Source organism: Halyomorpha halys, unplaced genomic scaffold (genome assembly GCF_000696795.3).
Source record: "Halyomorpha halys isolate HHAL.00 unplaced genomic scaffold, Hhal_1.1 Scaffold390.1, whole genome shotgun sequence".
In the NCBI taxonomy this organism is placed as follows: domain Eukaryota; kingdom Metazoa; phylum Arthropoda; class Insecta; order Hemiptera; family Pentatomidae; genus Halyomorpha; species Halyomorpha halys.
The window spans coordinates 288,620-301,444 of record NW_027112043.1 but is presented as its reverse complement, the minus strand read 5'-3'; the positions used below and the strand labels follow the sequence as shown (position 1 = coordinate 301,444).

General features: G+C 30.1%; 1 protein-coding gene across 3 annotated transcripts in view; it reads right to left on the bottom strand.

Annotated features, from left to right (window-relative positions):
• Positions 1-12,825, bottom strand: part of Oct-TyrR (Octopamine-Tyramine receptor) — a 287,359-nt gene that overhangs the window by 56,887 nt on the left and 217,647 nt on the right. The gene's annotated exons all lie outside the window — the stretch shown is intronic.

Sequence of the window (12,825 nt, the reverse complement as noted above, 5' to 3'; positions counted from 1 at the left end):
AACATATGGAATATTGAGGTCCTGATGGATGACTTGATTTGTGACAAAGTAAGGAGCATTAAGGATTTTACGAAGGATTTTGGACTGTAAGGATTTAGTGTCAAAATAAGATTGTGTCCTCAAAAGTCGCCCGGATTTGTTTGTCGGGTTTAGTTCTGGGTAAAAAAAAAACACAAACACATATATTTCATTAGTTTATCATCTAATATTTGAAACTCCAAAATTAAGTGGTTTGGTGGACAATTTACTTTTAACAAAATGAGGTACAATTAACTTACTACCAAAGTAATATGATTTTTTTTCTAAACCATATAGTTTCTCGGATATGAAGGGAACAAATATTTGTTCCGTCATGTTAGAAACCTAACTCTAATTATCATAAAATAAAAAAGTTACCTGCTTTATATTGTATACCGTACAAAACGTTCTACTTGGGCGTCGTGCTTGGGATGAAGAGGTGTATGTGGTAAAAGTCGTGTAGGTTCTTGGTTTATATCTCAAAGGGAAGCAGGCACGGTGAAATTAAGTTTCTAAGATACGAAGGGGATAAAAATAGCTAATCAATCGTATGCCATATGATGGACTATTGTTTTTTATTATTATTGATGAGTTTAGAAGAACCTTTGTTGACTTCTTTTTTTAGATTATTTCATCAAAAAAGAGGATAGCTATGTTGATTGTATTGATTTTTTTTTTCTACATGAGGTGTAGATAGTTGACCGTGGAATAATGCTTGGAGAAGTTTGTCGGGGGGTGCGGTCAGCAAGGGGGTACGGTCAGCAACCTGCACTCTACGCCACAACCCCTGATGAAGACCTGAAACTCAGGTCGAAACGTCGGCATAAAATAAATAAATATGGTTTTGTTTATTTGTGTTGTTCCTTGCTGACCGCACCCCCCGACAAACTTCTCCAAGTTTTTTTTCTACAAGTTATTAGGTAATTTTGAGGAATGTAAATATTTTGCTACATTTTCCCGCTCCATATCGCAAAAAATTGCATGTTTTAGAAAAAAAGTAAATTTTTGAACATACAATGTATATTCATTTTTTACAGAATTAATTTCACCAAACCCAATCATTTTGGAGATATAAGTGATTAAATAACGTAGCACCCTGTTTCATTTCAGCAAGGTAAAGGCAAATGAAATAAAAATTTAAATAAAATTATGTATAATTATAGCAGTGGTTTATTAGTTATTATAATTTTTTGTTAGTTGTCCCCTCTTGCCACTCCCTAGGTACGCCCACGCTCCCACCCATCCTATCTAAAACCGGACTCACAGAATTCTGTGACTTTTTCGCACTTATTTTACAGGTCTTACTAGGTAATGTAAACCTGATCACTGTTTTATTTGTTATTATTTTAGGATTAGTAGTGTGAACTAACTAATATTTTTTTTCTTACAATCTAAAAACAACACGATTAAAAACACACAGTTATATAGCCACTTTGGTGGCAGATTCAATTCATTTCAATTTATTAAAAATAAAATTATCACCAAATACCTACGTTTTCGAGATACTACCCCCCTCCTACACACATAAACCTGAAGCAAAAATCCGTAGGACTTTTAATGTTCTGGTGGTACTAAAAACTATAGGGATGGTATTTTTTAATTTGACTGGATAATTATAGTATTTAACTTTTCATTAGGATAATATAAGATCGGTTAAAAATAGTGTATCCTCCACTATTTCAGGGGACTTCTATCATGTCTGAAATAAATTACTCATAGACATCCTGTTGGAATCCTTTTTCATAAGAAAACATACTAGCCTGAATTTTTTATCAGAAACCGGGTCAATGGTCACAATCTATGTAATAAGAGTCTATTTTTAATATTATTATTCACCGTTGTCAAAATAAACTTTAAACAAAACTAAAATAGAAGGAGTTCTTTTTAAATTTATTTCAGAGAGGAGAGGTTTGGAGGGAGAGAATGATAAAGAGAGACTGACAGTAAGCTTTATACAACTGGAAGAAAGCATTTTGTGAATAGTCTCCTTCCAAAGGATTTCTTTCTTGACTTTTCCTATTTTTAGTCTTATAGGAAATAAGGTGTAAGACTCTATAAGAAAGTAAGGTGTTGGGTAAAATGTGATTTCAATTATAATTAATATTCAAATGTGATTTTTTTCAAGATCATGCTTAACCTTCCCCCGGTTTTGGGTACCCACTTGAGGTTGAATAGACATCAGGAGGGCTCTAGAACCCACAGGACTGACTCACGGCTACAGTCTAAAAGAAAATGATTGTCTGCCACAGCCGGATTCGGTTCCTTGAATTTAGTAGCATTGTTCCATTTAAAAGAAATGACTTAGTTTAAATAACGAATAACTAAGCAGAGATGTTTTAGACAATGAGAAATAGTACATCTCACATCAACTGTTCGTATCAATGTTAAACAGTTCAATATATACTTTAGTATCTGATTATGAGTATATTATGAGTACTTTAGTATATGAACATTTCTCATGTTTTTTTGTACTAATGATGCATGAATTAGCGAAACACTGGCATTTTCTGCTATTTAAGAGACATTAAGTTTTTGTTTTGGAATCGTCCATAAATAACCTTATATAATAGGTATTCATGATGTGTTAAATGTAAAATGTTTTACCATGTTAAATGTTATAACTATATGATTGTGAGCAGTCCTATTTGAAGTAATGTTAAACGTTAAATGCATAACTGCTTATAACCTTTCCTTCCAGAGCCTCATGTTATTGTTTAATTCAAATTTGATTTAAGTTTCAGTTTTGATTTAAGCAATTTATTACAATATGCCTAGAGTGAGTGAAAAGTGGAATTTGTGTGAAAGTTTAGCTTATGAGTGTCTTATTGATCTTCAAACTTGTGAGGAAGAGAATGAAGATGAGCTAATTGACAACCGTATTGAAAGTATTTTCCATGTTTTATCATTCAGACATGCAGTTCCTTTTCTCAGCGGATCAGTATTAAAATCTAAGCACTGGAGATCTTCAGTATTACCAAACTTGGATGAAGATAGGTTTAAATCTCTTTTGAGAGTGAACTACTTTCAATTTGAAACTATTATACAAGAAATCAAATATTGTTAAAAAGTTGTTATTATGTCTTTAACCCACTTTTTTAGTATTTATTGTATTAATGAACCCATTATTCTCCTATCTTCAAACCTTATGTATTGTTTAAGAATAAAATCACTTATTTTCAGTAATTTCTTTGAAAATTTTTCTAACAAGCATATATAGCATTATTTTACACGTCAGGTAAAAGTTAATTTAAATAGCTACAAAATGTCACTCCTTCCATGTTTCTACCTTAATCATGAGAGGAGCTATTTGTATTTAAAAAACTAGCCCTTGACAATTTAGAAAACTATAGAGCTATAATTTCAAAACTGGTGAACATAATTTAATAAAACTTGGATGTTCCTCTTAGGTGCAAGGAAGCTTTATGGAAACTACTTTGGTGTTAAATTTTATTAGATTATGAGATAATGAGGTAAAAAAGTATTTGGAATTTGTTGATTTGACATGAAATCAATCATGAACAAAAATAAAAAGCTTACATCTATTTGAGGGAGAGAGGGGCTGCTGAGGTCTTAAATGATTTCCACTTTTTATAAAGTATAATTGCTCTATTTGATTAATCATGCATCAATAATAATATATACATAAGTAAGAATACATACATAATTATAAATATTTTTAATTTCAATTATTTTGTCGGACTTCTTTAAAAGCTCTAGTTTTAATTAAAATTTTTTTTGTATTTTGATTTTACAAAGCTTCAGCTCCTCCGCAATCCTTTCCTTTTCAAATTCAAATCGCTCCCTATCCAACACAAGGCGGTCTGCTAATACCTCTTCTGTTTTTTTTCTCCGTTGTATTATTAAAGTTATCCATTTTGGTTTAATAAAAGGGGTATGGAATGATAACTAGCACAAACACGAAAGAACTAACCAGACACAACAAACAAAAATGGTGGCGAGCTCAACTGGTCTATTGTGTGACGTCATTCTCCAAGTAACAGACTCTCAGCCATGTTACATGTTATATCGTCTTACCACGGCAAAAGAAGGCAATTTTTTTCCATTTAACATGAGTTTTTCTATTTAACATATTAAAATAAAGATCATGAATACCCCTAATATAGTATAATAACAATATTATATTGCGTCTTATATTAATCTCAACTACAATTTACTTAATTTATTGTTATGTATATTTTCACGTTTGTTTGTTATAATTTCCTTTTAGTTTCTATTTTTCTCTAAATTAAGGTTGTTATCTCATTTAGTTTTTCAGCCGTGATGAAGGCCTGAAATACAGTTCGAAACGTCGGGACAAATAAATAAGCTTTACTTATTTGTCTATTTTTGCTGACAGCACCCCGACCATTTTCTCCTAACATGTATCTACTGTAAACTATTAACTCAATAACCTACTAATTTTTTTTGTTTCTTTCTTGTGATTATTGCATTGAGTAATTAATTTAATGATATCTTTTTAATCGTTTTAAATCCAAAAGAAGTTCATTGCTTTGATGTAGGCATAGTTTAACGGGGTGTTTGTATAAATTAAACGCATTTAATTGACTACCGTGGTCAAAACACACTCGATATCGAACTAAGAAAGAGGGCCGAACCTGAGAATGAGATATTGAAGGCTATTTGGCAATATGGCCAATCTTTCTTTATTACAGCTCTAACGGATCACGTAGTTCATTAGAACTTTTCCGGCTATTGCCATCTTCGTCTACTTTTCCAACAACTTAAAAGTTATTTTCTGGATGGGTAAGTTACAATAGTGGAAAACCTTGTTAGTAATATGTCCGTAGTAATGGTTTTCCATCCATTAATTAACGATTAGAATAATCCTAGTTATTTAGGTATGAATTATTAGGAAAAAAGTCCATAAAATGTATTTTTTTTCTAATTAATTTAAACATTTTTTTCACCGACTTAAATGAAAAACTTTGTACATGTGTTAAAACCATTATTCAAATATCAAATAATTGAGACATTATTAGAAGCGAGAGACATTATTGGTATTGGATAAATAATCCACTTATTTTACTAATACAAAGATCTTCTCAGAAACGCCAAATGCTATCTAACACTCTGCCAGGGAAACACACTAATCACTGAAAAATATATTTATTTTTCTCTTTCAACTTAGCGATTTTTGTATTATCAGTGATCTTACGCTTAATTAATGTACAATTAGTTCAAAACAAATTATTACAATTATTTATTATGATTACTACACACAAATGAAATTTGATTCGTTTATTGCTATTTACAACTGTTTTGAAAATAAATATAACTAGTAAATGTGATGTGAGTTATATTACAATATTGTGATACAGTGTGTGGAGAATCTATTCATAGATAGAACTCCAATAACATTGTAGAGTAGAAGGTCTTGAGGACATTTTCTTTTCTGACGCCAAGCCTATAAGTTTAGAAACAGAAACAGAACAAAAGTTCAAAGCAAGTGGACTGGGTGGCTAGGGATTTAATCATACAAATATTGATATCTGGTTCCGACTAAATCGGTGGTATAGTGAACATTAATGCCCTTATGAATGAGTTTGTTTGTGACAACGTAAGGCGCACTAAGGATTTCATGAATTCAATAGAGTAGAAAAACTAGTAGAGTAAAAAAGCCTTTTTTTTTTTTTTAATAACTTTATTGAAATTTACAACTGTATATTACATAATACATTTAGTAAATATGGTCTTAGTTAAAATGGAGTGTTACAGGCGTGTAGAGCAACTACCCATTAGTAGCACTCTAATGATATTTTACCTTAGCTGGTCTCGTGGCCATCTTCTTTTTAGGCGCCTCGGAGGATTGTCAGGAATGGAAGAGGATGCAAGGTTAGAAACTAGGGGGTTTGAGTGGTTAGGGAGTGAGTCTGGTTCGGGCTAGATCGGTTACATAGGGAACATTAAGGTCTTTGTGTATGATTTTATTTGTGACAAAGTAAGAGTAAAAAAAAAAGCTGAAATCCATATGATCATTTCAACAATTTTGTAATTAATTAAAAGTTGAGGTCCGTTTGTTCAGTGAGTATTGTAATTGTTTGAACCAAGGGACAGCTTCCTGTATTTTCAGTTATGTATGAGGATTCCAAGTTAGTCGTTTGTAATCCTAGGTAGGAGATCTGTTCGACAGGGATAAGTGGAGAAGAGTACAGGTGATTTGATAAGATTTATTTTACACTTCCAACTTTGAAACCTTCCGTTAACAGTTTTAATTGTTTAGGTATTGTTTTTTGCTACATAATGCTTGGTTAATTATGGAGATAAAATTACAATAATTTGAATAAATTAAAAGTTTATTCTTTAGCTAAATATTCATATTCCTCTTCTTCCGCGTTCATCTCTTAGATGGCCAGGTCAGGGAGTAAAATGAGGAATTCAGGGTCTTCCTCAGGTCCTTCTGGCTTCCGCGTTTCAGGTTATCAGTCTCCTTTGCTCAGAAAATAGCCAGCCCGTTTATATTCATATCTTTTCATTATCATTATTTCATCAGAATCAGTGAAATAAAAACAAGTGTTATTAGTATTTCTATGATCTAATATATATAATGTGTCTACATTGACCGGGATAGAAAATCAAAATGAATATTGTCACATATTTCTACTCATATTTCTTTCCACGAATTGCCAATTGGGAAGCATTCCAACTGGCAAGCCTTGATTCTTTGAAGGGCATCGAACCACGCCTGGGCAGATTAACTTTCATAAGATAAGGTAAGGCTTTAAAATTTAATTTTAATAAAAATATAGGTATACTTTATTTCTGGGTATTATGACTTTTGTAGAGTACATATTAAATGTCAATGTGAATATGTCGGCTTCATATTATCCTTATGTTGAATTTATATGAGTTATATAGCAAGTACTTTTTTGTTTTATAGGCTCATCATCCGTACTTGGTTATATTTAATCCAATCATGTATTTCAAGAGAATTAAATGAGTAAACGGTCATATATTTACCACATGTAATGTTCTGTAAAATTTGTACAAATATATGTATATATTTGTTTATTGTTTTAACCCTGTTGGATTTCATATGATAATTTCAGATCATATGAGAAGGGATGGATGATCATATTAAGTGATATGATATTATTAGATAGGTTTCAGTCTTCTCTTCCACTCTTTATAATCTTTTAAATCAGGCTGACCTACTTTTGTTGAGATCCAATCTCCTAGTAGTAGAGCGAAGAACTAAAGTTATTGTTATTTTAAACTAATTATATATCTCATGAAACGTTTAATTTACCCAAAGATGAACTCGATATAAGAGAATCATCAGGTATGCAATATATTATATCATATGCAATTAAAAGTTGTGCTGTGGTTGATATATACAATATATTTGTTTGCATTTGTTCAAATTATTATATATATATTTTTTTTTATGTCGCATCCATCTCAATACCATAGCCCATCATCCTTATATTCAGAGACTACTTTTATTTGTCCTATACAAATTTTTAAAGATAATTTTGTCAACAAAGTGGTGAAACTTATGTTAGTTTATATTGTTATAGATTATTTTATTTTAAAAAATCTAGACTGGAAAATATTTATTAAAATATGAAACACTATTTTAGTTTGAACCGAATTCACAGAAAATGTTAAGAGTATTTGATTTGAATAATTAGAACGGCCAATATTTTAATGGCTAATAATTTTATAGAAGTATCTTAACATCTCGTAAATATTCGGTTCATTGTCAAAGATTGTATTACAGTAATTTCAGGTGTAACGATAAACCAACATTTTGTAATAAGTTTCTTATTAGAGAATTCATTATTGAATTATTTCAATATTTAAAAAAAAATATCAACACAATATTTATTTCAAAGTATAATTATCTATTATTAACTGTGATGTTGTTTCGGACTGTAGCCAATTTTTGAGATATTTTTGAAAAATCTGAGCTATACTAAAAAGAAAATATAGCATTTATCATCTTTTCATACATTAAATTAAAATAATGTTATTAATATTTTCAAATAACAACTTTATAAATGTACACAGATAAATTCAGTGGAACTGAGTAATGGAAAGTTTATTACCTGTAGTTATTTAAATTTCTTCAACAATTTATTTGAGAAAAAAGTACAAAAAAAACAAGGAAATTGAAAGAAAAAAAATATTGTCATTAAGTTCTGTTTATTTTTTAGTATTGCTCTTTTTCATAGCTATTACATAATTATTCGCCAATACAATTATTCTTTAGAACTAATAAAAATATATATATAAATATATGTCTATTTTTTTTTGTTCAATTATGAAAATATCAAATGTCATTTATAAGATTCATAAAGGGTATTTTCAGGCAACCATTTAATAATATTTTCCTACTATCTTTCTGACTAATTGAGTAGTTTCATATTTCTGTTTTGAACTACTCAAGTCATAGAGATGACGTCATAGTGAATAATTGCTAATTAATAGGGAAAAGTGTTTGAGTTATATCTTGTTCTTGTATTTGATATTATTTATAGAACTTCCTCAAAACTTTAAGCTTGATGTTAATTAGTTTGGCCACTCCGCTCTTAGACTACATAACAATGTAATTATGAGAAAATTCTTAAGCCAAGTATAATTATGGCGTGGATCCACAGAAGGATTGTTAACAGACTATTACCACTGTTGGTAGTTAATCAAATTATAAATTCTAGTAATAGATAGGTTTGAAAAATATTATAACTATAAAACTAAGTGAACGTTTTAGTTCTAAAAAAAAAAAAAAGTTAGTGTCAAACCAGAAAAGTTAAAAGAGCAATAGAATATCACGTTTCCGAAGAGACTTCAGATTCGCTTTGTAAATAGAACTCTTTTGAAAAGTTTTAACTGTGGAAAACTCTCTTTGTATGATCTACCACCCAGAGAATGAAAAAAACAAAACAGAAACTCTTTTATTTATTTTTTACTTTCTAGTCTACTTTTCTATCAGTTATAAAAACAAATGATTAAAGTGGTCATACAAGATTTAATGGACGTTTGTGTATTATTGCAATTAATCAATTAGAAATTATTATGATCTGCATGTTAATTGTTAAAATATTTCAGACTGGATTAACAAATTAATCGAAGTAAAAATAAAAATATATATGAATGAATACTTAACGATTCAATAATTATAATTAAAATTACAGCTTACATTAATTAAATTATAAGTTTTGTGATGCTATAAAGAGAAAAATAAATTATCCCTCCTCTAAATTTGAAGTTTTACAATTTAAGAGTCGTAGAACCCTAAAATTTATTTTTAAAATCTATCGGTCCATCTGCCATCCTTGACAATAAATAGGCCTATTTTTGGCAATTTGGAACCAAAGTTATAGGAAACCTCTGGATAAACTTAGGGGCACTTCATTGTTACCATTTCGTTAGCAATGACCTTCAACCCGATGATTCCTCCGCTCTTATTTCAGGCATTTATAAATATTATGACACATTTGAAAAAATAATCTTTTAAACGATTGACCGATTATTTTACTAAATTTATTTTTCATTTTTTAGTGCTTCACTAGACCCAAAATGGCTTTGATGATTTTAATATAACTTCTCTAATCTCGTTTTTTTTTTTTTTTTAGGAATACCCACATTAAACATTTGGAATAAGACCTCAAGGTGCTGCCATCCTTGGGCAAAAGCGTGAAGCATTATGCTCTCAGTACCCAAGGGGTCAGTACACGTAAAAATAGAGTGAACACAGGCTACCAAGGGCAACATCATTTTGCTCGTAGTCACCTAATACCATGAGTGACTAGTTTCTTCACCACACCCACGCCAGGACGGATGCAGGATGAGACAACAGAATATAATAGAAGAATAAGTCTTCAAGATCAATAAAAATCTCAATAACACACAAAAATTAACCACCTAGTAAACTGTAGTTCGTTATTTTATGTGGGGCCTGTACTAACCCCTTGGGTACTGATTCTTTAGGTCTTATTAAAGATGTTAATAGGAGAGCCTTCCTCAAACACTTTTCCTTAGAGCTATTTTAGAATTTTCATTTTCTGGACAGGATATAAATCCTCTGGAAAAATAAACAAAAAAAGTTAATGAAAAAAAACTTTGTTTGGACATGAATCAAAATTTTAACATTTCTTAGGTTTTTGATTATCTATTAATATTAATAGTTTGAATATTATTTTGATTCAAAAAGAAGTAGTTATAGATTAAAATATCCTAGAATCAGCATAAGTTATTAAATGATCTCTTACAATAAGAATATGCAGTAAAAAGAACTTTTCCAAAAAAAAAAAAAAAGAATATTGAAGGGAAAATTTAATTACAAGAGGGCTTTTAAAAAAACAGACTTATTTTTTAAATGAATTTTATTGTTGGAACTATCAGGTTGTCATTATTATTAAATTAGTAATATTTAAAATGTGACGATTCAGATTTCACCTAATGTGCATTTATTATAACTTTTGTTTTAAGTAATTGAAGAAACTTGACGGTTGTTTCACTTATAAACATGATTCCTAATTATTACATTGTGCTATAATATTAGCACTAATAATAACTAAGATAGACAAAGGATCAAAAGTAGGGAGGGCAACTTCTGTTGTAGAAGAGTGAATCATTTAGCTAGGACTTTGGGAAAGAGTTTAAAAGGTTACAAATGAGTTGCAGGGAGTCCTGAGGACATGGACTATTCATCACACCGTTTTTCCTATTCAGCCGCAGTCTCCAAGGAGGGAATTCACATGTCATGGGGGGGGGGGGCTCTTGGGGCCACCTTCGTCACCAGTTTCTTTTCTATTTAAGTTGTGGGACCGCAACATTTAGCCTCCTGGGAGAAATTATTTGTAAGTCCGTATTACGTGTTAATAATATCTATTTTTTTTTTTTTTTTTTTTTTTGAGAAACTTCACAATTTGAGTTTAAATTTCATGGTTATTGCGCATTTATTTTTGACCCTGAAGAGATAATATATTTTTTTAAAGGAGAATTTATTAAACCTATATTGCTCATTAAAGTACACAATAAAGCGACCAGAGTTTAACCTACCTTTTGATTTTAGTTTCGCTCATTAGAGGCTTATAGTTTTCCAGTTAGACGGACATTAATTGTGATTATAAAATTTATTCTAATCTCATTATATTGTGCTAAATCGTAAAATGTTTCAAAGAAAAAAAAATGATACCCACTAATCACATTAAAACACAATTTAAAGATTTAAAATAGTATAAAAACAATAAATACTATTTTAATTTTGATCTATACCACCAATGGGTGGTTCCTTCCCAAGATTTTCAAGTGTATATGAAACATACAACATATTTACCTATTGTATTATTTTGTACAGTTGTAACATCCAGGCAAACATATACCATCATTGTTGACACCGCCTTCAGGGGACACGGCAACCATTCTTATAATGCCATACCGGCAAAACAAGAAAATGAAATAGCCGGTATATGTATGTATATATGTATATATATATATTTGTAAATGCCTTCTCCTTTGCTCCAGGAGGTAAGGAAAAAAAAAAATAAAAGTACAGTTGTAAATTACATTAACTAAATATAAAAAATTTTTTGATCAAAAACGCAATCATAGTTGCGTTAAAAAAGCGTAATTGTTAAAAAAGTTGAATCCCCAAAATCGTTTAATAAAAATTTTAATAAAATGCAAAAAAGTAAATAAATAAATAAAAAATATAACCCACAAATTACATTAAAACACAATTTAAGGACTTAGAGTAGTATAAAAACAATAAATACTATTTTTATTTTGATAAAAAAATTTAGTATTGTTAAAAAAGTGGAATTCTTGAAATCGTTTCCATAATTATCATCAGTTTAATCCCCTCAGGTTGAATATATAGCAATACTACCCTTAAATAAATCGAAGAAAATAATATTTACACTTAATTTTTCAACCACTAATAATTAATTCTATATTGTATGAATGAATATTTGAACACTAATACTTAATGCCTGTAAGTTTTAGGAGATTTTATCAACTGTCTTCAATAAAATAAATACCGAATAGTTGGAATAATTGGTAGCATTGGGTAGCTCAGTGGTAAGGCACTTTGATACTAACTCCAAGGATCCGGGTTCGAATCCGTGCTGTAGCAGATAATTATTTTATTTTTCACTGTAGCCCTGTGTGTTCGGAAGCCCTTCGGGGCTCATCCGGCCTCATCCAGAGTAAAAATCTGACCAAATCACTTTCTTACATAGTTCTGCATCCCCTAATCCTTTGTGGGTGGTAACGTTACATATTTCATTTATTTTTTCCTAATAGAAATAATTGATTATGGTTATTTTCTTATAATTTATTCTTCATTATGTATGATTTTTATTTTGAATTTATCAATTTCGATGGACTACAAAACGAAAACCTGCCGAAACTTCTCAGATTATTTAGATTATAACATTAATATCACCCATGTGAAGTCACCTATTGTAAGCAATTTAATTAAAGTCTTAAACTTATAAAAATATGTTCAAATATTTGATTAAATAGTCCTCAGTCCTTCGCTAAAGACTATAAACATTTTTGTCATCAGCGGATTCCATGGTTATTGATTTATCATTATCATTTTCAACAATTGCAGTTGTAAATATATTAAATAACATTGGTGACAGTAGGGCCTCTTGTAGTACTTCAATTTTGAAGGTAATAATAACCCAGATGATCGCCTGCTAGAGGAATGACTCAAGAATGATTGTAAAAAAGGGTATGGCGGAATAATTAAGGGTATTTATGACTTATCAGTTTTTGACGTAGGCGAATTAAGAAGGAGGTTTGATGTGTGATGTGTATGCAAACATTGATTTT